General features: G+C 40.5%; 1 long non-coding RNA gene and 2 other non-coding genes across 5 annotated transcripts; all 3 read right to left on the bottom strand.

Annotated features, from left to right (window-relative positions):
- Positions 1–1,024: 1,024 nt before the first annotated feature.
- Positions 1,025–7,854, bottom strand: LOC139080281 (uncharacterized). 3 transcript variants are annotated; one of them, XR_011534648.1, is made up of 3 exons: positions 7,090–7,811; positions 6,915–6,976; positions 1,025–1,325 (listed from the first exon to the last, which is right to left on the bottom strand). It is a non-coding gene; the product is annotated as an uncharacterized lncRNA (long non-coding RNA). The 3 variants fall into 3 exon arrangements; XR_011534646.1 differs by lacking the exon at positions 1,025–1,325 and adding an exon at positions 1,957–4,272; XR_011534647.1 differs by lacking the exon at positions 1,025–1,325 and adding an exon at positions 2,671–4,272 and having other exon boundaries at positions 7,509–7,854.
- On the bottom strand, positions 7,454–7,525 carry TRNAW-CCA (transfer RNA tryptophan (anticodon CCA)). The gene has a single exon. It is a non-coding gene; the product is annotated as a tRNA-Trp (tRNA).
- Positions 7,855–8,166: 312 nt separating the features above from the next.
- On the bottom strand, positions 8,167–8,238 carry TRNAD-GUC (transfer RNA aspartic acid (anticodon GUC)). The gene has a single exon. It is a non-coding gene; the product is annotated as a tRNA-Asp (tRNA).
- Between the last annotated feature and the right edge of the window lie 14,066 nt (positions 8,239–22,304).

Here is a 22,304-nt window from a genome sequence, read left to right as displayed (position 1 = left end):
AATCCACTTTCACTAATTCTCTCTCCTTTTCTATCCCTGGACAGTATCAACAGGAGGCTACTTGCAGATTCTACATTTCTCATGAGACAGTTGATGTCATGAGCTATCAGAAAGTGAGATTGCCTTTCTCCATCATCCACAAAGTCATAAATTATCAAATTTAGATTTTATATCATCCTAGATGCATCCAGGTATATCCCCAGCACCACTATTTTTAGTGATGAAAGTGATTTTTGCTTTTAACTGCTGTAGAGCTTCAAAGTAGAGGTTATTTTTTCTCTTACTCTGTGTACCTTAAGGCTAAGAGGCTGGGCTATAGAGTTTGGGTGTCCTCTTTGTTCATGATTACTTCTTCCAAATTCTCCTCCAAAATCATTTGAAGTTCATGTTATCTGGCTAAATCACCCTCAACCATCTTTACTGCTACAGTTTATCAACCTCCTGGCCGCTGTCCCTCAGAAATTAGAGACTTGCTCCTTGCTCTAGGTTTTCCTCACCATCCCTCTTGTCTACATTCTGTGTGAATTCAACACCCTTGTAGATGACCCATGCAACACCAACACTTGGCCTCTTAGATCTTAGACCTTTTCATGTCCAACGTTTTTTTCCTCTATTCCGTCTTATCCATCCACCCCAGTGGTGAGACTCTGAACCTTGTCATCAATAACTTTTACCTTCTAAATCTCAACTTCAAGCATCCCACTTGTCAGTCACTTGCCATTTCCTCTCAGCTTATTTATTGTATGCTCACTGACCTGAGACCCCTAATCCATTAACCCAAACACTTAAAAAAATCTATTATCCAGCTTCTGCCGTCATATCATAATTTCCAACTCAGTTGACTTAGATTCTCTAATCAATCCTTCTACTCGCTCTTTTGCAAACATTTTGAACTCTCTTACTTCAATGTCTCTATGCTCTCTTGCTTGGAAGAACCTCAACCTTGCTTGGACCGAAAACTGCTGGAACAAACTTTATTACTGCTTGTACTCAAGTAGCAAAGATTACTGGAGAAAAGTCATACAGCAGGCTGACTGGTTTTAATTCATAACCTCAGACCTCACAGGAGCACTCAACACTGGCTGGCAAAGCTATTCATTCTCTGGATTAAACATTCATAGCTTCACTTCTCTCCTCAAATCTCTCACATCCCTTTCCACCACCTCTTTCTATTTTCAGCTGGTGACCTTGCCTCATTTTCTCTTGCATCTTTCTTATTTCTATGGAAGAAGCATCCTTATAGCAGAGTGAATTCCACCACTTGTGCTGTGGATCTCATCCTTCTCTCTTCAAGGAGTTGATTCTTTCAGTCATCTGTGAAATTCCTGTATTAATAAAAACAAAAACTTGGTGTTTTGTGTTATATTCATCTAACAAAATTAGTTTTTATCTTTTATGTTGAAACATGTATTAGGTTAAAAAACTCTTTAAAATGTTACAGCATTGGGGCCGGCTCTGTGGCCGAGTGGTTGAGTCTGCGCGCTCCGCTGCGGCGGCCCAGGGTTCGGATCCTGGGTGCGGACATGGCACCGCTCGTCAGGCCACGTTGAGGCGGCGTCCCACATCCCACAACTAGAAGGACCTGCAACTAAGATATACAACTATGTACCGGGAGGGTTTGGGAAATAAAGCAGAAAAGAAAAATAAAAAAAAAATAAATGTTACAGCATTGATGCCTAAAACCTTGGGAAACAGTGGAAAGATATTTATATGTGAAGCCACAGCTTTAAAAAATAAAATTGATGCAACTACTTTGTCAGAAAACTCTTCCAAAACTTTTTTTCCTAAATCACTTGGATAACAGCCTTCATTTCCCTTTTTGAAGTTCTTAATGTTATTAATGCACAGCTGACTTTTTTGTTTTTCATTATCCTGTTTTGCATAGAGCTTGGTTGTGAATTTAAGGGTGTCACCTCAAACAGAGCGGATGATGAAATACTACATGGTCATAAAAACTATGTTCTCGACATTTATTTAAGACTATGAGGAGCCGGCCTGGTGGCACAGCAGTTAAGTTCACACGTTGTGCTTTGGTGGCCCAGGGTTCACCAGTTCAGATCCCGGGTGTGGACATGGCACTGCTTGGCAAGCCATGCTGTGGTAGGCATCCCACATATAAAGTAGAGGAAGATGGGCACGGATGTTAGCTCAGGGCCAGTCTTCCTCAGCAAAAAGAGGAGGATTGGCAGCAGATGTTAGCTCAGGGCTAATCTTCCTCAGAAAAAAAAAAAAAAAAGAATATGAGAGAATGTTCCCAATACAGCATTAAGTAAGAAATATTGAGAACCATTAGTAGAGTAAGATCTCAGTTCTACAAAGAACTGAAGTGTGTATGGATATGTGTATCTTTAAAAATATATACAAAGAATGGGAGCTGGCCTAGTGGCTCAGCAGTTAAGTTTGCATGTTCCACTTCTTGGCAGCCCAGGGTTTGCCGGTTCGGATCCCAGGTACAAACATGGCACCGCTTGGCAGACCATGCTGTGGTAGGCATCCCATGTATAAAGTAGAGGAAGACGAGCATGGATGTTAGCTCACGGCCAGTCTTCCTCAGCACAAAGAGGAGGATTGGCAGTAGTTAGCTCAGGGCTAATATTCCTCAATAAATAAATAAATAATTAAAAAATATATATACAAAGAAAAAAGACTAAATGAATATAGACTAAAATGTAGTAGTTTCCTGTAGGTGGTGGGGCACAAGTGATTTTTATTTTCTTCCTTATGTTTTTCTATATTTCCCAAGATTTGTACAATGAACACATGAATTTATAACCATAGCTACTTTTCTTTTTGAATTAGTGTGAGAAATTGGTGAATCACTTGGTTTATCAGGATTCCGAGTCTTTCAGTTTTGCTTTTCCAAAGCCTCCATTTTATCAGTGAATCCAGATAGGTAACTGATTAAAAATAACCTCAAAAGAGAAAGCTAGCTTATTAAACAGGTGAAATAAATGCTCAGAGTATTCTAAACTAGTGGATAAATCCACTTGGAGGAATAAATGATAGACTGGAAATTTTTTAGTGAAATAGAACAAAATCACAGAACTATTAAGCGTCAGGATTTAGGAATTCAAATATGGATCTGTCTATTCCAGAGCCTCTTTTCTCACATGATTCCTAGACAATGATTGTAGACGTTTAAGTTAAAATGAGGTGTTGGATTTTCGGTTGTTTCAAAGTTGTAGCAAGTCAGCAAATGGGCTATTCTAAGAAACTACAGATGTCCAGTCTTGAGAAAGAAGCATGAAGTGACAGTTTTAGAGCTATAGCAGTATTAATGACATACATATATACCGCTTTACAACTTATAAAACATTTTTATGTATTTTATCTTATTTGATTCTCTAAACAACCTTGTGAGGTAAGGGAGACCTCCCACCTGGCCTTGCTTTATAGGCCCATGGTTCTCAGCTTTTAGCTTGCATCAGAATCACCCGAAGCACCTGGTTAACACTCACGTTGGTAGGGCCCACTCCCACAGTTTTCTGAGTCTGTAGGTCTTGGGTGGGGCCTGGAAATTTATATTTCTAACTTGTTCCCAGGATGCTGGTCCAGAAACAACAGCTCCAGGCCACTTTTTACATTCTTTGTAAAGCTCCAGCTGACCTTGTCACATTCTTGAATAATAGCTCAGCATTGCCTTCAGAATAAAATCTGAGTTAGAATGGCACAGAAGGTCCTGTGTGATCTCACTCCTGTTTACCTCTACAGGTTTATTTCTCTCCAGCCATACTGGAGAACTAGTAGTTCTCCAAAGAAGCTGTACTGTATTCGTTTGCTAGGGCTGCCATAACAAAATGATTAACAAGGTAATACAACCTGCTGTCTACCTCACAAGAGTATGATTTTGTACAAATGAGATAACATGCTTGGTCCGAGCTAAGATCAAGTAAGTACTGTTACAGATACATGCTGTATATGCAAAGGTTGCCAGAGGGAAGAAAGAGCATGACTTCTGTTATGGGCAGAATTGTGCCCCTCAAAATTCATAGGTTGAAGCCCTAAACCTCAAAAGGTGATTGTATTTGGAGATGAGGCCTTTTAAGAGGTGATTAAGTTAAAATGAGCCCATAAGAGTAGGCCCTAATCCAATACGACTGGTGTCTTCTTAAGTGGAAACCTGGACATGGAGAGAGACATCAGGGATATGTGAGTACAGAGAAAAGACTATGTGCGGACATAGCAGGAAGATGGTCATCTATGAGCCAAAGACAGGTCTTAGAAGAAACCAATGCTGCTGTCACCTTGATCTTGGACTTTGAGCCTCCAGAACTGTAAGAAAATAAATTTCTGTTATTTTTTTTCCACCTTTTTTTTTTATCTGTGCTTTTTTTTCTTTTTCGGATGTATATCATATTTCGAATTCTGGATATATTACATCATGTTCACCACCCGAACACTAATTATAGTCCATCCCCTCACATGTGAGCCTAATCACCCCGTTTACCCTCCCCCCTCCCCCCTTCCCCAAAGGTAACCAGCAGTCCAATCTCCAATGCTATGTGTATTTTTTTTTGTCATTTTTATCTTCTACTTATGAGTGAGATCATATGGTATTTGACTTTCTCCCTCTGACTTATTTCACTCAGCATAGTACCCTCAAGGTCCATCCATGTTGTCACAAATGGCTGGATTTCGTAATTTGTTATGGCTGAGTAGTAGGACCAGATGGCTTCCCTGGTGAATTCTACCAAACATTCAAGGAAGACTTAATACCTATCCTTCTGAAACTCTTCCAAAAAATTGAAGCGGAGGGGAGGCTTCCTAACTCCTTCTACGAAGCAAACATTATCCTGATACCAAAACCAGACAAGGACAACACAAAAAAAGAAAATTACAGGCCAATATCACTGATGAACATCGATGCAAAAATCCTCAACAAAATACTAGCAAATCGAATACAACAATACATTAAAAAGATCATACATCATGATCAAGTGGGTTTCATTCCAGGGATGCAGGGATGGTTCAACATCCGCAAATCTATCAACGTGATACACAACATTAACAAAATGAAGAATAAAAATCACATGATCATCTCAATAGATGCAGAGAAAGCATTTGACAAGATACAGCATGCATTTATGATAAAAACTCTAAATAAAATGGGTATAGAAGGAAAATACCTCAACATAATAAAGACCATATATGACAAACCCACAGCAAATATCATTCTCAATGGAGAAAAACTGAAAGCTATCCCTCTAAGAAGAGGAACCAGACAAGGATGCCCACTGTCACCACTCTTATTTAACATAGTGTTGGAAGTCCTAGCCAGAGCAATCAGGCAAGAAAAAGAAATAAAAGGGATCCACATTGGAAAAGAAGAAGTGAAACCGTCACTCTTTGCAGATGACATGATTTTATATCTAGAAAACCCTAAAGAGTCCACTAAAAAACTTTTAGAAATAATAAAGAAATACAGTCAAGTTGTGGGATACAAAATCAATGTACAATAATCAGTTGCATTTCTATACACTAACAATGAAGTAGCAGATAGAGAAATTCAGACTATAATCCCATTTACAGTTGCAACAAAAAGAATAAAATACCTAGGAATAAACTTAACCAAAAAGGTGAAAGATCTGTACACTGAAAACTATAAAACATTGTTGAAAGAAATCAAAGAAGAGACAAAGAAATGTAAAGATACTCCGTGCTCTTGGATTGGAAGAATTAACATCGTTAAAATGTCCATACTTCCTAAAGCAATCTATAGATTCAATGCAATCCCTATCAAAGTTTCAACAACATTTTTCACAGAAGTAGAACAAAGAATCCTAAAATTTATATGGAACAACAAAAGACCCCGAATAGCCAAAGGATTCCTGAGAAAAAAGAACAAAGCTGGAGGTATCACACTCCCTGATTTCAAATTATACTACAAAGCCACAGTAACCAAAACAGCATGGTACTGGCACAAAAACAGACACACAGATCAATGGAACAATATTGAGAGCCCAGAAGTAAATTTCTGTTATTTAAGCCACCCAGCCTGTGGTATTTTGCTATGGTGGCCCTAGCAAACTAATACAAACCTCAACCTCTACTTTTAAAGTTGAAGAAATCAGATTCCAGGGATATTAAGTGACAATACTTGACTCATAGAAGGCATTCAAATACGTCCATTAGGTAAACAATGCCTTAAAGTCACAGAGGAAACTTTTCATTATTTTTCCGGATCCTCCTTTATGAGGCCTTCTTGTACTAACCAAGGCAGAGTTAACGTCCCTATTTTAGGACCCCACACCACTCTGTTCATGCTACTTTCATGGCACTTATCCCAACATATTATGGTATTTGGTTACTTAATATATGTCTCCTGTTGCTCGAAAAAGCCCATTTTTACTGTGTATCCTTTTCCTCAGTGCTTAGCACAGCATCAGACTCATCAGAGTTGGTGGTCCATAAAAACAGTTGAAATTGATCTAATCTCAATCTAATCAAATAGAGGGAAGAATAAACTATATGAAGTGCAAATACAATATATACTGCTATAATAGGTTGAATTATAATAAGTTAACATATTTTCAAAACACTAAGAAAAATTCAGGGACTTTCATGGAACATATCCAATAAAGACCTAAAAATATTAATTTCTCATAGTCTTGCTATTGATTTTTTGTGATTTTTGTGTCAAAACAAATGTTTGACACATGCCTTGAAGAAACTCCTCAGTACTGAGAACGCTGGAGCTTACAAAGGTGAATGAGTAAGCTCTGCTTCCTCGTATTAAAGTGATTAATAGTTGAAAGTGGTATCTCACTTGTTACCATTCGCATGAATAGGGGAAAACATAAAAAGCGTATTGGTGTATCACTTAAGTCCAACGGCTTCTAGCACTTTCTTTCAAGAGTTTGCTTCCACTTTTATTGTAAAACATTTAGTAAAGAGAGGAATCTGGAGTCATTCACCTGGTTTGGAATCCTGGGCGACCCTTGGCAGGTCACTATTCCTCTGTGTGCCACAGTTTCACCTGTAAAAGTGACATTTAATTACGTTTTGGGGTTGTTTACAGTGCCTGGCTCACGGGACTAAAACACGTAAACTATTACAACATTCAGAGTTAGAAATTGTGCTGTCTCGTACTTGCTTTCAAAAGGCGAACGGGTCTAAAACCGGTTTTGGAAAAACAGCTTGTACAGTGCATTGTACATTTCCTGTGAAGGACCACCGTGGATAGGTATGCCCACTAATGCACAACAGCAAGTCCTCATTTCTACACATTACGAACGTTAAGCGACAGAAAACTCACTTTACAAGGCCTGAGGGTACATAAAAACATAAGGTTTCAGGCTCTACGATATTCAGTTAGCCTTGTCTTTTTGCAAAGTACTACTAGGATAACATTTGATCAATGAACATTTAATCCTAAAACGAAAGATATTTTTCAAAAATTGGCGGGAATACACCTAGGTTTACACAAGCCAGCGACTTCAGAAATAAAAAGCCGTGACCCCGACGTGATTCGAACACGCAGCCTTCTGATCTGGAGTCAGACGCGCTACCGTTGCGCCACGAGGTCCTGCTGGGCACTGGCTCCCGCAGTGTCTTAGGACTCCGGTAACATGGCGGCTCTTCCGGGCTCTCCGGACCTTTCTTGCATTCTTTCCTTGCCCCTCCACTCAGTACAGTTTGGAGCTGGAGACTGATTCCGTTAGCGCCCAAATTTTCCTGACACTTAGCCTTCTACCTAAGTAGGGATGGAACCAGCGGAGGCGGGAAAATGGGCTTTCCCTTTTGGTCTGGTCCCAAGCGTCAAAGGAAATCGGTCCTTCCTCTTCTTCAGCAAGCGATTTCCGTTCTTACCCGCCCGGTTAGGGGCGGAGACTTCGCCCTCACTCTCCCCTCCCCCGACGGGTTCCGCGCGCTGAGTTCGTGACCTCGAGTTGGAATTTGGCGGGGCGCCACTGCGCACGCGCAGACCTTTGCCAGCTAGCGGCTGGAAGCGACGCTGAGGGCTAACGTTGTCTTCCTTCTTCTTCCAACGATATAAAGCATTTTACTCTCAGGGTGCGCTTTTATTTCACGGTGAGCATTAAGCTTAAAAGTCACCATTTTGAAGAGAAGCACTTACAAAACATAGAAGCATCTTGTGTTTGTCAGGAGAGTAACGCAGTTGAATTTTACACAGAAAATGCTCTGTGTTAGTAAAAGACAGCCAACCTCCCCGTCGGGGAATTGAACCCCGGTCTCCCGCGTGACAGGCGGGGATACTAACCACTATACTAACGAGGAGCTGATATCCAACGTTCTCCCAAGTCCCTCTTCAAGGTAAGAGAAGATTCCCTCCCCTCAGGCTCGGCCGCCTTCTGTTCACTCTCCCGAAGTGTGAAAACCTGACACTTGACGCCGCTCCTCTCATTAGCCTCCTTGGGCACCTTGTAGTCTTCGTTGGTGGGAAGAGTAAATGGTATAGAAAAAAGGAAAAAAATGCACTTCCAGTTTTAGTGATGGTGACGTGTTGAAAACAGTTTCCTGGGACTCCTTAGGCTTTCCAGATGATTTAGGTTTCTGGCGGGAGGTTTTTATTTAATCGTGACCAAGAGTATGTGAGTTGAAGCAGAGCTTTACCTTCACAAATTTATGTATTCATTCTGAAGTCGAAGTTCAAGGATATCATATGGTTGCCAGATGTCCGGAGCAGTCGGGGTTGTCCCTCAGTCCGGTGCCTCTTCAAACAACTTGTAAGCTTTCGTGACACAAAACTCTTGCTCATGCTTTGACCAGCTGCAGCCAAATGAAATTTTATTAGCTGATTTTTTCTGTATTTGGGTCTCTTTCCTGAGGCGTCTATAATTTACTTGAAAATCACAAACACATAAGTGGTTAAATAATAATATATTTAAATAATTCAAAACAAGGATATTCCATTGATTAAACATAGGGTTAGGAAAGTGCACTAACAGAATAATTTGTATCATCCTGAGCCTTTTCATAAACAGGATCAGACCTGTTCCCAGGGGAATCAGGAGGGCCTCACATATAAACTTTTGACATTATTTCTAAATAAGCTAATTCATAGAGTGACAAATTGATGTGATTGAAAGTTTTCATTATAGAACTTAAACTTGTGTATCATAAGGAATCCATTCCTTATAGTGTACTATGAATTAATATATTTTTATAGATCATAACTTACATGGTGTTTTCCATCTGATGAAAGAGATTATTTGTTTAATGCAGACATTAAACAAATGGCAATTTCTGAGGCTTGTTTGGCATTTTTTTTTACTCTTAAATACAGCAAAAGCCTTAATAAAACTCAGTCTCTTGGAACTCCCTTCTACTTCTGACCCTCCAGTAACTCGTGTGAGGTCCAAAGGGCACTGCGATAAGTATGGTGATGTCCTGTTCCTGGTAAGACTGAAGGGACTTGCCCCAGGTCTCTCAGTTGGCAAAGCTGTAGGGCAGTGGGAACCCAAGTCTGAACAGCCCGTTACCCCCATGTTCCACACCGTGGGAGAAGAGGCTTAATCTTTGTCCCTTCAGAAGAGACACCATCCTCTCCACTGAAGCTCTGGTAAAGCTATGCCAGTGCTCATACGTGTGTTGTTACTGCTCTTCTTTTTTCTTCTCCCTAGGGAAATGAAGAAGCAACCTGAGTCAGCAAAGACCGCAGAGCAGAGAACTGAGCACCTGCTGTCCATCTTCCTAAAATGGAAAGGAAAAGAGGGGGTAGTTAACCTGAACAGGGTAGGTGAGCTCAGAGATTCCTCCCTGTCAGCACCGGGAGGAAGTAAAGGTTAAAATCTGACTGGCAGTACAGAAGGCACAGAACTCTCTTTGGAGGTAAATAGCATGATGGCAGTCGATATTATTGAAAGTGTCAAATCTTGCACTACCTAAATAACTGGATAGCTTATCACAGCTTACAAAACCATTCACATTCATTTCATCTTCTCAACAGCCTCGGGAGGTTAATAGGGCAAATGTTCTATCCCTATTTTACAGGTGGATAAAGAGAATTTTGTGCAGAGTCATACAGGTAGGAAGTGGTGAAAGGCCAGGAATCACCCAAGCCTTGACTGCAAATCTTGTGCAGGGTTCACTTTGCTGCACAATTCCACATACAGGTATATTAACAAATAAATATGTATGGAGAGACAAACTTTGTTACTAGTATCAACATATGTGTCACACTTGTTCCTGTACGTATTAACGTTTACTCTAATTACTTAGCAGGCACTGTAGTTACTTATTCACTGTTGAACCTACAATATGCCAGACATTGTTTTAGATGCATGGAGAGGTTTAAAGGTGTAAATCTTGTTCTCATGGCACTTATATCCTAGCAGAAGGAAGATATAAGTAAACAAGGAATATAATAAATATGTTAGATGGTGACAAGAGTGGAAATAGAAAAAGACAGCATGGTAAAGGAGAGTGGTAAGTTAAACAGAATGGTCCGAGGGCCTCGTTTTTAAGAAGGTAACATTTGAACAGACTCGAAAGAAGTAAGGGATGTAGTCAGATAGCTACCTGGGGGGCACATGGGGCCTTAGAAGTCATTGTAAAGACTTTGCCTTTTATTTTGAGGGGAAATGGGGAGCTACTATAGGGTTTAGGACAGAGAAGAGACACAGTCTGATTTACATTTTAAAGGGTTTTTGGCTACTGGGTTGAGAGGAGGCTGTAGGGGGGCAGGAGCAGAAGCAGGGAGACCAAAGAGGTCTGCTGCAATAATCCACATGGGAGATGATGGTAGTTGAGGCTAGAGTGGGAGTGGTGGAGAATGTGAGACGTGCTGATTTATTCTGAAGGTAGAGCCAATAGAATTTCCTAATAGAGTAAATCTGAGATGTGAAAGTAAAAGAGGAATCAAAGATGCTTCCAAAATTTTTGGCGTGAACAACTGGAAGAATAGTGTTGCCATCAACTGAGGTGAAGAAGAAGAATGCACAACTTCAGAGGGCACCGTCCATATTGATAGTCCATGTGAAGGGCACGCTGGGGAGGAGGCAGGGGACCATTCACATAGATGTTCTGTGGATGGCATTCCTTCGAATTGTGCAACATGGCATCTCTGCATGTGGAATAGTATTTGGAGGGCTAATAAGCATTTCAGTTTTGGATGTGTGAAGGTTGAGACATTGAGTAGGCAGTTGCATATACTCATTGTATAGGCCAAGCACAGTGCTGGGTGCTGGACATAGAGTGATGAACAAAGAACCTGACCTCAGGGAGCTTTCATTTTAGTGGAGGAGACACATATCACTAATCAAAGAATAACAACAACAACAACAAAGTAAAATTACAACTGTGACAGTTACTAAGAAGAAGATGTGGAGGGAAGAGCTTTTTCAGTAGATGGAACCGGATGTGCAAAGGTTATTGGAACTGAGAGAATGTGGTGAGCAGAGGGGTTGACAGAAGGCTGAAGTGGCTAGGGCGAGTGAGGAAGATCATGGGAGAGATGAGGCTGAAAGGCCAATGGGAGTAGGACGATGCAGGGTCTCTCAGGCTGTGTTAAGAACCCCCCATTTTTTGGCCTGTTGTTCACTACTTTTCCTTTCTATCTTTAGGGTTTACATACAGTAAAATTCACTCTTTTTCGGGTGTACTGTTCTATGAGTTTTTACCATAATCAAGTTGTAGATTATTTCCATCACCCCATCACTTCCATCACAGAGTTCCCTTTAGCCCCTCTGCAGTCATTCCCCTCCCTCCAGCCCCAGGCACCACTGACCTGATTTCTGTTTCCAGAGTGTCATATTAATGCAGCCGTACAGTTTGTAGCTTTTTGCATATGCCTTCTTTCCCTTAGTATTATGCTTTTGAGAGTCATCCACGTTGTTGTGTGTTTCGGTAGCTTTTCTTTTTTAATTTCTGATTAGTTTTCTATTGTATGGATGTTTGTTTGTTTATCCACTCACTAGTTGACGGACATTTGGGTTGTTTCCAGTTTTTGACTATTATAAATATAGCTATTGTAAACATCAGTGTACAGGCTTTTGTATGGACGTGTATGTTCATTTCTCTTGGGTCAATACCTAGGAGTGGGACTGCTGAGTCTTAGGGTAAGTGTATGTTTATCTTTATAAGAAGCTGCCAAACTGTTTTCCTAACTGGCTGTAACATTTTGCATTCCCACCAAACAATATATGAGAGTTCTTCTTGTTCCGCATCTTTGCTAGCACTTGGTACTTCAAATATATTTTTATTTGAGCCATTCCAATAGGTGTGTAGTGGGATCTCACAGTTTTTGTAATATGCCATTCCCTAATGATTAATGATGTTGAGCATATTTTCATGGATTTATTTAAGCCTCCAAATCTTTGCCCATTTTTTAATTGGGTTGTTTTCTTATTATTGAGTTTTGAAAGTTCTTTACAGATTCTGATTAGTAGTCTTTGTGTGTGTGTTTATATCCTGGGAAATAGCAACACATATATAATATATATACCAACACATATATAATATATCTTGGGAGATATATTTTCTCTCGAGCTGTGTCTTGACTTTTCACTCTCTTAAAGACCTTTTGTTTTTATGAGAGCATACATGACCTGGTTTCTTTTGTTTCTTTTCTTTTTTCTCTATTATTCTCACTTCCTCAACCCAACCTTTGAACATAATGTAAACAAGAATTTGGGCCAGTTCACTACCCAACTGTCTTTCTTCCCTTCCCTCCTCCTCCATAACTAAAGAAGAGCCTAAATTGCTCCTGAGTAGTTTTTGGATTCTGGAATCATTCATTCACAGAAATATTATGTACATCTATGAAAATGCAAAACTTCCCATGCAAATATGGGAACTAACCCTCCATAAACATTAAAATGCAAAGGTGAATGTTTATGATGTGGGCCTGGGAGACAGACCTACATGGGTACATGTTTAGTTATTAATGGAAAAAAAAATCTATTAAGGATGCTCCTACTTTGCTATGTCCCAGTGTAATTTATTTAAACAATAACCCAAAGTTAAAAGTGAGAGGCAGAGAAGTCTGTCTCCCTCCAGTTCAATCAACACTTCAGTCTTGTCTTTTCCTTTTCATTAAAAAATAAACCTTTATTGATTTGTTCTTTGTGCCAGGTATGGAGCTAGGCACTGGGGACAAAGATATGAGTAAGACTCACTGCCGTCGAGGAACTGAGATTTCACGCGGAGCAGGACTCTAACTGATGGTTCTAATACAATTTAAATGCTATAAAGGAGGCACAGTGCATGCTTGTTGAGAGCTACTACGTGTAGGCTCTGTTTTAAGTGCTTTGCATATCTTAACCATTTAATCCTTATTACAATCCTATGAATTTGGTACAATAATTCTCCCCCTTTTACAGATGAGGAAACTGAGGCATAAGAAGGTTAAGGTCACACAAGTACAAAGTCATGGAAGTACGTGCAAAACACTATGGGCTTATAGAGAAGGAAGGACTAGCTCTGCTGGGGGTGGTTGAAGAAAACCTACCCTTCAGCTGGGCATTCAAAGGATGATGAACTTTGAAAGAGAAGGGGAAAGGTTTTCCAGCACTTCTGGAAGGGGGAAGCACTAATACAAAGGCTCAGAGCTTGTGAAAGAGTATGTGGGGGTTTCGGAAACAGCAAGGAGAGGGGCTGCTGCTTGTGGGAGAGGATTGCAGGAGGTGGGAGTGTCTTCCTCGTTCGTTGGAGTGCACAGTTGGGGAGAGTTAAAAATCACAGACTTGAGGAGCTGGCAGGAACCTTACAGATCTTTTTGACCTGTTCAGTTATACAAATAAGGAAACTGAGGCCCAGAGAGCTCCAGTGATTTACCTCAGTTCTCAAGGCTGAGAACGTCACTATTCTTCCTTTCATTGGTTGCAGTAATGCAAGGCAATCTGTGGGCTTAGTGATGAGGTGATCATTGGTGGCTTCCAGGGCATCAGACCTTGGCATCACCTTCCCTGTGGTTACCTCCCCCTGGGCTGATCTCAGCTCCCTGTCCTTTGAGGAAACCACCTGCTGGCATTGGCCCCAAGCCTCAAGGTCAGTGACCTCCCTGTTCCTGACTTTTTTCCTCCTCCTCTTGCTGACCACCTGCTGACCTGCCCGGGTTAGTAGCAGTACTCATTGACCTGTCTGGCCTTAAGGCAAGCATTGGTCCCGCTGGGAGGACCACTCAGTCCTGGTGACCCATCCTCTCCTCAAATTCATTCTGCTTATTTGGGGTGGGGTGAAATAGTTTCTGCTTCTTTTCTTTAGTCTTTACCTGTTTTGTCCTCTAAATGCGAAGTAGCAGAAAAATTCCTGCTGCAAATGCATGACGCAGGTCTGGATTCAAGTTGCTCCTATATTAGGAAAAATGCTGCCTGAAGCGCTTTTGAAATTTCTTCTTTGATGATTCACTCATGTGATTAGCAAGATTATGTTATCAGAATTTATTGATAAAAATAAAGCTGATGATACCGTAAATGAGAAAACCAGCACAAAATAGCATGCAGAGTCCTATTTTTCTAGGCATTTATAAATATTGAAAAAAGTCTGGAAAGAAATACATGAAGATATTAAAAATAGTTATATCTGGGAGATCTCTGTTCTTTCTGCTTTTCTCTATTTTCTAAATTTTCTACTATGTGCATATTTTATTCTTGAACTCGGAAGAACAAACAATAAAAAATTTTTTTTTCAAGTTACTCACATCAAGCAAAGCAAACAGCTCAAACGCATACCCGTGATAGTCTTCCCCAGGCCTGTGCTAATCTATTCGACTGTGATTTTCCTTGTTAGTCGAAGATTTCATTATTTTGCAGTTTAAGTTGTTTATTTTTAGTTCTTTAAGGCACAGAGGTCGGGGTGGATTAGGAAGCAAACAGCAGCTCCAGTAAAACTGGGCGTGCGGCATTTTTTCCCTTGTCCCTTTGTCTCCCGGCTCCCGTGTTCCTGGTCTTTTGTTGTTCTCCGCACGGACTTTGATTCGGAATTTAAAGAAAAACAAGTGCCGGCCCTCCGCGCGCCCTCTGGTGTCCCAGTGAGGTATAACCAAACGTAACCCACAAAGACCACAGCCATTTTCACACAGCGCTGTCCACACGTGATGATGCCTGGAGACAAGAATGTCTGGAATTTTAGAGGAAGGAATCACACATCAAAGATCTTGACAGGTCCGTTCTTTGAAACTATAGAGGTGTGGATACTGATTTTTTTTTTTAAATGAAAATCAGCATCTGGGTATGTTAAAAAATAATTAGATCAGTTCTCAAAGCATTTGGTACAGGTTTCTGCGTTCTAAAACTAAGAAGGTCAAATTTTCTTCTATAATTACACCATAAATCAATACTTAGGGTTAATTGCAGTTAAATTAAGTGGAAGAGGTCTGGATACCTAGGCTTTAGCTTGACTGACAATGATTTCTGCCCCTTTGAGCTTTATCAAAATGATGTGAGAGTTGATACTGAAGGTGCTTTATAGCTATACTTTACATCTTTGTATTGCGGTTTCACCAAACTACATGTTTTTTAAAATTACATTTCCACTAAAAAAAAGACAAGGAATTTTTTTTAAAAGATTTTATTTTTACTTTTTCTTCCCAAAGGCCCCTGGTACATAGTGGTATATTTTAGTTGTGGGTCCTTCTAGTTGTGGCATGTGGGATGCCGCCTCAACGTGGCCTGACGAGCGATGCCATGTCTGCGCCCAGGATCCCAACCGGCGAAACCCTGGGCTGCTGCAGTGGAGCATGCAAACGGGGCAGGCCCCCTAGACAAAGAATATGTATATATATTTTTTTCTGCTTTATCTTCCCAAATCCCCCTTGGTACATAGTTGTATATCCTAGTTGCAGGTCCTTCTAGCTGTGGCATGTGGGACGCCACCTCAACGTGGCCTGACGAGTGGTGCCATGTCTGTGCCTAGGATCTGAACCTGCAAAACCCTGGACCACCACAGCAGAGCACACGAACTTAACCACTCGGCCACGGTGAGGCCCCAGGAATATTTTTTAAAAATGTTTACGGGTTGATAAGATCTCAGGCATTGCGGTTTTATTTGAATAGGTGTTGGGAAGACCAAAGTTTACCTCTACCCTCTTAGGGTCTCCTGCTGGGCCTGAGGGTTAAATTGACATAAGACGGATTAACAGGAGGAAAGCACACAGATTTTTATGTGTACATGGGAGGCCCCATTGGAAAATGAAGACCCTGAGAAGTGGCAAAACCTAAGTGTTTTTTTATACTAGGTTGAACAAAGAGATGCTGTTGTGGAAAAGTAAACAAAATATATGGGGCAGCTAAAGGAAGATAAGCTATTTTTTATTTTTGTCTTTTTCAAGATTAAGCTTTTTTTTTTTTTTAACTTTTTGCTTTTATTTTTTTTTCCTTTTTTTTTTCTCCCCAAAGCCCCCCAGTACATAGTTGTATATTCTTCGTTGTGGGTCCTTCTAGTTGCGGCATGTGGGATGCTGCCTCAGCATGGCTTGATGAGCAGTGCCATGTCCACGCCCAGGATTCAAACCAACAAAACACTGGGCCGCCTTCAGCAGAGCATGTGACCTTAACCACTTGGCCACAGGGCCAGCCCCTATTTTAACAAGGTCTATTTGTACAGGATCCTTTGGGCCTCCTCTCGGGATAAGAATGTTTCTTTTTCTTTCCTCCTGTCATAGGCAGGACACCTTTCACATGGGAGTTTTGTCTCCTGCTTTCCAGAAGAAAAAGGGGAGGTCAGAGCTCCCTTCTTGCACCTGTTGTTTTTCAAGTGCTTTTTACTCAAAAATAATCCTTATGCCAAAGTGGCATATTTTGGGGTGGCATGTTCTGCCACCTGTTACGGGTGATGCATGCACATGGTATGAAATTAAATGAGTACCAAAGGGTATACAGAGGAAAGTCTTTCTCCCATCTTTGATCCCTAGCTACAATTCTCACGTTGTCAGGATATCACGATATGAGGATCAGAGCAGCAGCTCGACAAGGTCATCAAGAGCTCTGGGTTCTTTCTTCTCTTTCCTCTGGGTCTTTTCTCTGTGCACCCCTTAGCAAACTGACTTTTCTTTTCATGACTGTCACTTCATGGTTACAAGATAGCTGCTGCAGCTGCAGGCATCATGACCACTTTCAAGGTTGCAGCATGAGGGAAGAGACAGCTCCAAGAAACTCTCCTTTTGAATTTGTCCCTTTTGACAGGCAGAAAGGCTTCCCAGAAGCACTGTGGCAGTTGTTCCCTTATGTTTCTTTAGCCACTGTTGGGTCACAAGGAGGCTGGGAAAGTGACTACCTGGCAAAAGGGAATGCGTAGTGATTACAATATCAGTTTTTAGTATTCTAGTGTTCTGTGCTGTTTTTGAAAACTGAAATTTGGTTAGTATAATACTGTTTTTCCTTCATTTAGCAATAATGTTTTAATCAGTTTTATGTCTGGAGCTATGCCCAGAAAATTATATACTGCATTAAAATTCCAAATCAAAGGTGCACATGTTTTGAAAGCATTCTGACCACATCCTTTCTCTATTTCAAGTCTTTCCACAGCATCTTATTGTTGATTTATTTCCAATTTTCCTCATTATTAAAGAGGTTGACTATCTTCTCATATTTATCTGTCATTCGTACTTTCTCCAGAGCTAGTTGGGGTTCTAATTTTCTTCCAGAGTGGACTGGAAGACTCCTGGTGGGGTCATTTTAGAATGGAAGGGCATGGTTTAGAACAGCAACTGAGACAATGGTGACATCATCATTATCTCAGGATAACTAGGGGTAGCTGTATCTCCCAGTTTGCCTGTTGTCCTCGTGGGTTTTATTAAAAGCACTCCAGTCACTCTTAAAAGTGTCTCGATTTGGATGAAAAATTATGTGGTCATCTATTATTTGAAATATACATCAAAATATCACATTTGTCATTTTGCTCGAGTCTCAATCACTAGGCGCAGGATTATCATGAAGGCTGGAGTTTGGTCAGCTTCTTTTGTTGTTGTATCTCCAGAGCCCAGACCAGTGCCTAGTACACAGTTAAGTGCTTAATAAATATGAATAAATCAATAACTAAACTCATTGCTTGGAGCTTGGCACATTGCCATCTGAGCAACGGGCTTCTGTTAGCAAGGAATATAGAGGAATAAGTTTGGGGTATACAACCAATGGTGCCTGCCAAAACATGCATTTTAGATTTTGATAGATTTCATCAAATTGTTCTCCACAGGGGTTGAGCTGGTTTATACTCCCACCAGCAATATGTGAGAGCATCTGTTTTTCTAACCTTCATCCACATGGTGTTATCAAAATTTTTATCTGCCAATCTGGTAGCTTTAATTTGTATTTCCCTTATTATGGAGAAAACTGAGCATATTTTCATATGTTTAAAAGCCATTTGAAATTACTTTCCTGGGAACTGTCTGTTCATATCCTTTGCCCATTTTTGATCAAGTTATTGGTCTTTTTCTTATTGATTTGTAGGAATGTGAATTGTTGTTCCCACTTTCTCATGTCTGCTGAGTTTGTTTATGGTGTTTTTTTTCCTAAGCAGAATTTTAAAAATGTATTTATATTTAACTTCTTTCATTTTATAGCTTCTTTGATTTGTATCATGCTCACAAAGGTTTTCTCTACTTCAAGATTATAAAATAATTCTCCCGTATTTTCTTCTCATACTTTCAGGTTTTCAAATTTTCAAGATTTGTACATCTTGATCCATCTGGAATTTATTTTGGTGTAAGCTTTGAGGTATGAATCCAAGCCAATATTGTTTATTGAATATTCCACCTTTTTCCTACTAATGGAAACTCTTAAGGGTTCCTTTTTTCAGGGACTCCATTCCTATGACCAGTACTTTTAACGCTCTAGTAAGTTCTAAGGAAAGGAATTCAAGGGCAGAGCAGTCAGGATGAAAATTTAATCTTTAGTTTCATGTCTTACTCTTCTTCATTTTACAATAACAATACCTTTTGCTATGCACTTGTGTGTTAAGTATAATACTGTATGAGACATATATGTAGAGTTTAAAGAATAATGGTAAAATGACACTGTGTCCCTATTACCCGGGTTAACAACTGAAACATTGCCAGTAGCTTGAAATTCCTCCGTACTCTACTTCAATCATATTCTCTCCCCTCTTCCTCAAGAGGTAACCACTCTCCTGACTTTTTGGTAATTATTCCTTGCTTTGCTTTATACTTTTACCACCTATATGTATCCTTAGATAATACACCGTTTCTGTTTTTGACAACTGAGTGGCAAGCACAGCCATTGTGGCAGGCTCTCAGAAGATAAGCTGAACAGATCTCTGAGTCAAGTTCAGGTTCAGTGTTCCTAAGAGAATCCAAGAGCTTCCTCAGGGAAGGGAGGGGTCAGGATCAAAAGAGAGTTCTGGGAAACACAGGGTATACCACAGTTGGGAAATCTGCTAGAGCTGTGATTTGGGCCAGGTAACGGACATCTGCGGAAATATAGTCGGGGGTGGGCAACTCTCTATCTGCTGCTTTCCATCTCTCGATGGCCTCTCTCCTACTCTCGAGAGGAAATCAGACCCTTCCATGGGGTGAAGTAATTTCCTCAGCTCACCCAGACAACAGGCCATGGTGGAGGTATTAGTCTTCTGTTGCTGTGTAACAAATTCTCACAAATGTAGCAGCTTAAAACAACACACATTTGTCGTTCCCAGGTTTCTACAGGTCAGGAGTCCGGCACATGTTAGCCGCTTCTGTGCTCCAAATCTCGTGAGGCTGAAATTGAGGTGTTGATTGGCTGTCCTCATCTGGAGGCTCAGCTAGAGAAAGATCCTTTTCCAAACTACCTCAGGTTGTTAGCAGAATTCAGTTCCTTGCAGCTGTAGGACTGAAGTCCCCATGGTCTTGCTGGCTGCCAGTGGGGACTGCTCTCAGCTCTTGGAGGTGGCCCTCAGGTCCTTGCTCAGCAGCTCTTTAGAGTGATGAGATTTCTGTGGCTTACAGGTGAAGTTCTGAGAATCACCTGCTTCTACCAGCTTCTCCCTTGACCTTCTCTTCACACCCTCAACTCAGTTGTTTAAGCCTCTGATTCCTTCTGTTACACCCCTTCCTATTTGTGTACCTGCAGTGGCATCTGTTTTCTTGGCCAAACCCAGACTGATACAGTTGTTTGCTTTCAGCATTGTTCTTGGGAAATCTAAAACTATTTTGATTCCTAATACTTTATATGTGACTCTTTTATCCTCTCTGGGGGGTGCTAGAATCATCTTTTTGACCCTTAGTGTTTTGAAATCCCAAGTGATGTGTCATGAGTGGTTCTGTTTTCATCCATGGCGTATGGCTTTCAGAGAGTCTTTTCAAACTGGGGTGATTCATGCCCTGCAGTTCTATGATGTTTTTATGAACTGATTATTTTCTTCAATTTATTTTCTCCATTTTATATTTTTGAAACTCCTATTATCTGGATGTTGATCTTCTTGGGTTAGTTCTCTAGTGAATTTTTTTTTTTTTTTTTTGGTGAGGAAGATTGGTCCTGAGCTAACATTTGTTGCCAATCTTCCTCTTTTTGCTTGAGGAAGATTGTCGCTGAGCTAACATCTGTGCCAATCTTCCTCTATTTTATGTGAGATGCCACCATAGTATGGCTTGATGAGCCATGCTAGGTCTGCACCTGGGATCCAAACCTGTGAACCCTGGACCACCGAAGCAGAGCACACAAACTTAACCACTACGCCACCAGGCTAGCCTCTAGTTTAAAAAATTTTAATTGTTCTTTCCCATAGCTTTATCTTTTTGCTCTACTTTTGGGAGATTTCTACAAATTTATCTTCCAACCTTTGAGTTTTTAATTCTGTTAGCATATTTGAAAAATTTCAAGTGCTCCTTCTCACATAAAAATTACAATTTTAAAATGGCATTTAGTTCTCGTTTTATGGGAACAGAATATTCTTTTTTTTCCTCTGAGAATATTAGAATCTTTTTGAAGTTTTCTTCTCTTTTCTGTTTCCTTCAAGTTGCTAAACTTTCTGTTTGTTTGGTTTCCAGTGCCTGTGCTAGGGGCTTTTCTTGACTGATTGGAAGTCCTGGGTTGTCTGCTCCTGATTAAGAGAGAACCCGAAGACAATTTGTAGTTTTGAGAGTGTGGGTAAAGCTTGTTCTCTTTGGGAGCCTCACTGTAGGTGTCCTGAGTAACTATCCACTGTTTCCATGTCTGTATCCTTAGTTCTTTCCTCTTGAGCTGCTTAGGTTACTCTGAAAGTATTTCAGTCATCTACCTGGAGGACTAAGATCTGGTTGCCAATGTTTTGGGAGCCAAATAAGGAAAGAGAGGTGAGGGTCTCAGCATTCAGCCTTCAGTGAACACATAGTTACTTAATATACCTGATTTCGTACAGTATCCATGATTTCAACTGTCTTCAAGTCCAGAGAATGCCATTTTACCTTCCCCAGTGAATATACCATCAGTATATTGCTGGTGTGAGAAAGGGGCATTGGCCTAGCTGTATGAAATGAATAAAAGGACCTAGGGGATTAACTGCTGCCTCTTTATTTTATCATCATATTCTGCCCCCAGTTCCAGAGGTCCTTGATACTAGCAGTTATTCTGAAGTGTTAATCAGGTTGATTCTCAGCTTCCCTCACTGCCAGCTTAGAATTCACCTTTCTTGGGTCTGCTATCAGTTACCCCTCATCCATTTGTTTTCTAGTTTCCAACATTTCTTGATGCTTCCTCTTTTGTTCCCTTTGACTCGTGGATTTATGTTTAAAAAAAAAAAAAGTTCTTCAAAGTCACAAAATGGCTGCTGCAACTCTTGACCTCTCATCCACGCGTTATGACATCCAAAACAGGAAGAAGGAAGTTTTTATTGAGAAGATAAATTGTTCCAAAGTTAGACCACCTCTCAGTTTGATTGGTCAGATTTGTATGCCCACCCCCTATATCAAATCATAGCAAAAGGGAAAGGAAACCATCAGGGTTCAGTAGCTGGGGCTGGGGAAGAGCCCACTGTCTCCAAGCATATTTCTGCCTTATACCTGCACAAACAGGGGCCTCTGTGAGCAATGGATAAGGGCAAATATCTGCCAAACAGGCAACCTACATTGTTTGCCATGTTCCTGATATGAGCATGCTACACGTAACACTGAAGACTTGTCGATTAGTTGACAACCAGTAGGCAAAAAGCAGATAAAAGTGTCTTGAATGCCTCCTGATGATGTCACATCATTTAAGGTACAGTGATCAATCCATCAGTAGCACAGAGGGAGAGGATAAGAATGGTATTTTATAAGAATGAGATAGGTGGCCAGAATTAGCAAAAGTTTCAGAGTTTGCTTTAGGAAGAAAGTTAAGACAATGGAATAAGAATTTGATTAAATTCACAGCTAGAACCAGATACATCACTTTAACATTAATAGCAAAAAAGCCAAGAAAGAAAATACTTCCAAAAGGAAAAAAGTGTATTTGAAG

The sequence above is a fragment of the Equus przewalskii genome, chromosome 29 (assembly GCF_037783145.1).
Source record: "Equus przewalskii isolate Varuska chromosome 29, EquPr2, whole genome shotgun sequence".
In the NCBI taxonomy this organism is placed as follows: domain Eukaryota; kingdom Metazoa; phylum Chordata; class Mammalia; order Perissodactyla; family Equidae; genus Equus; species Equus przewalskii.
This window is presented reverse-complemented; position numbering and strand designations above follow the sequence as displayed.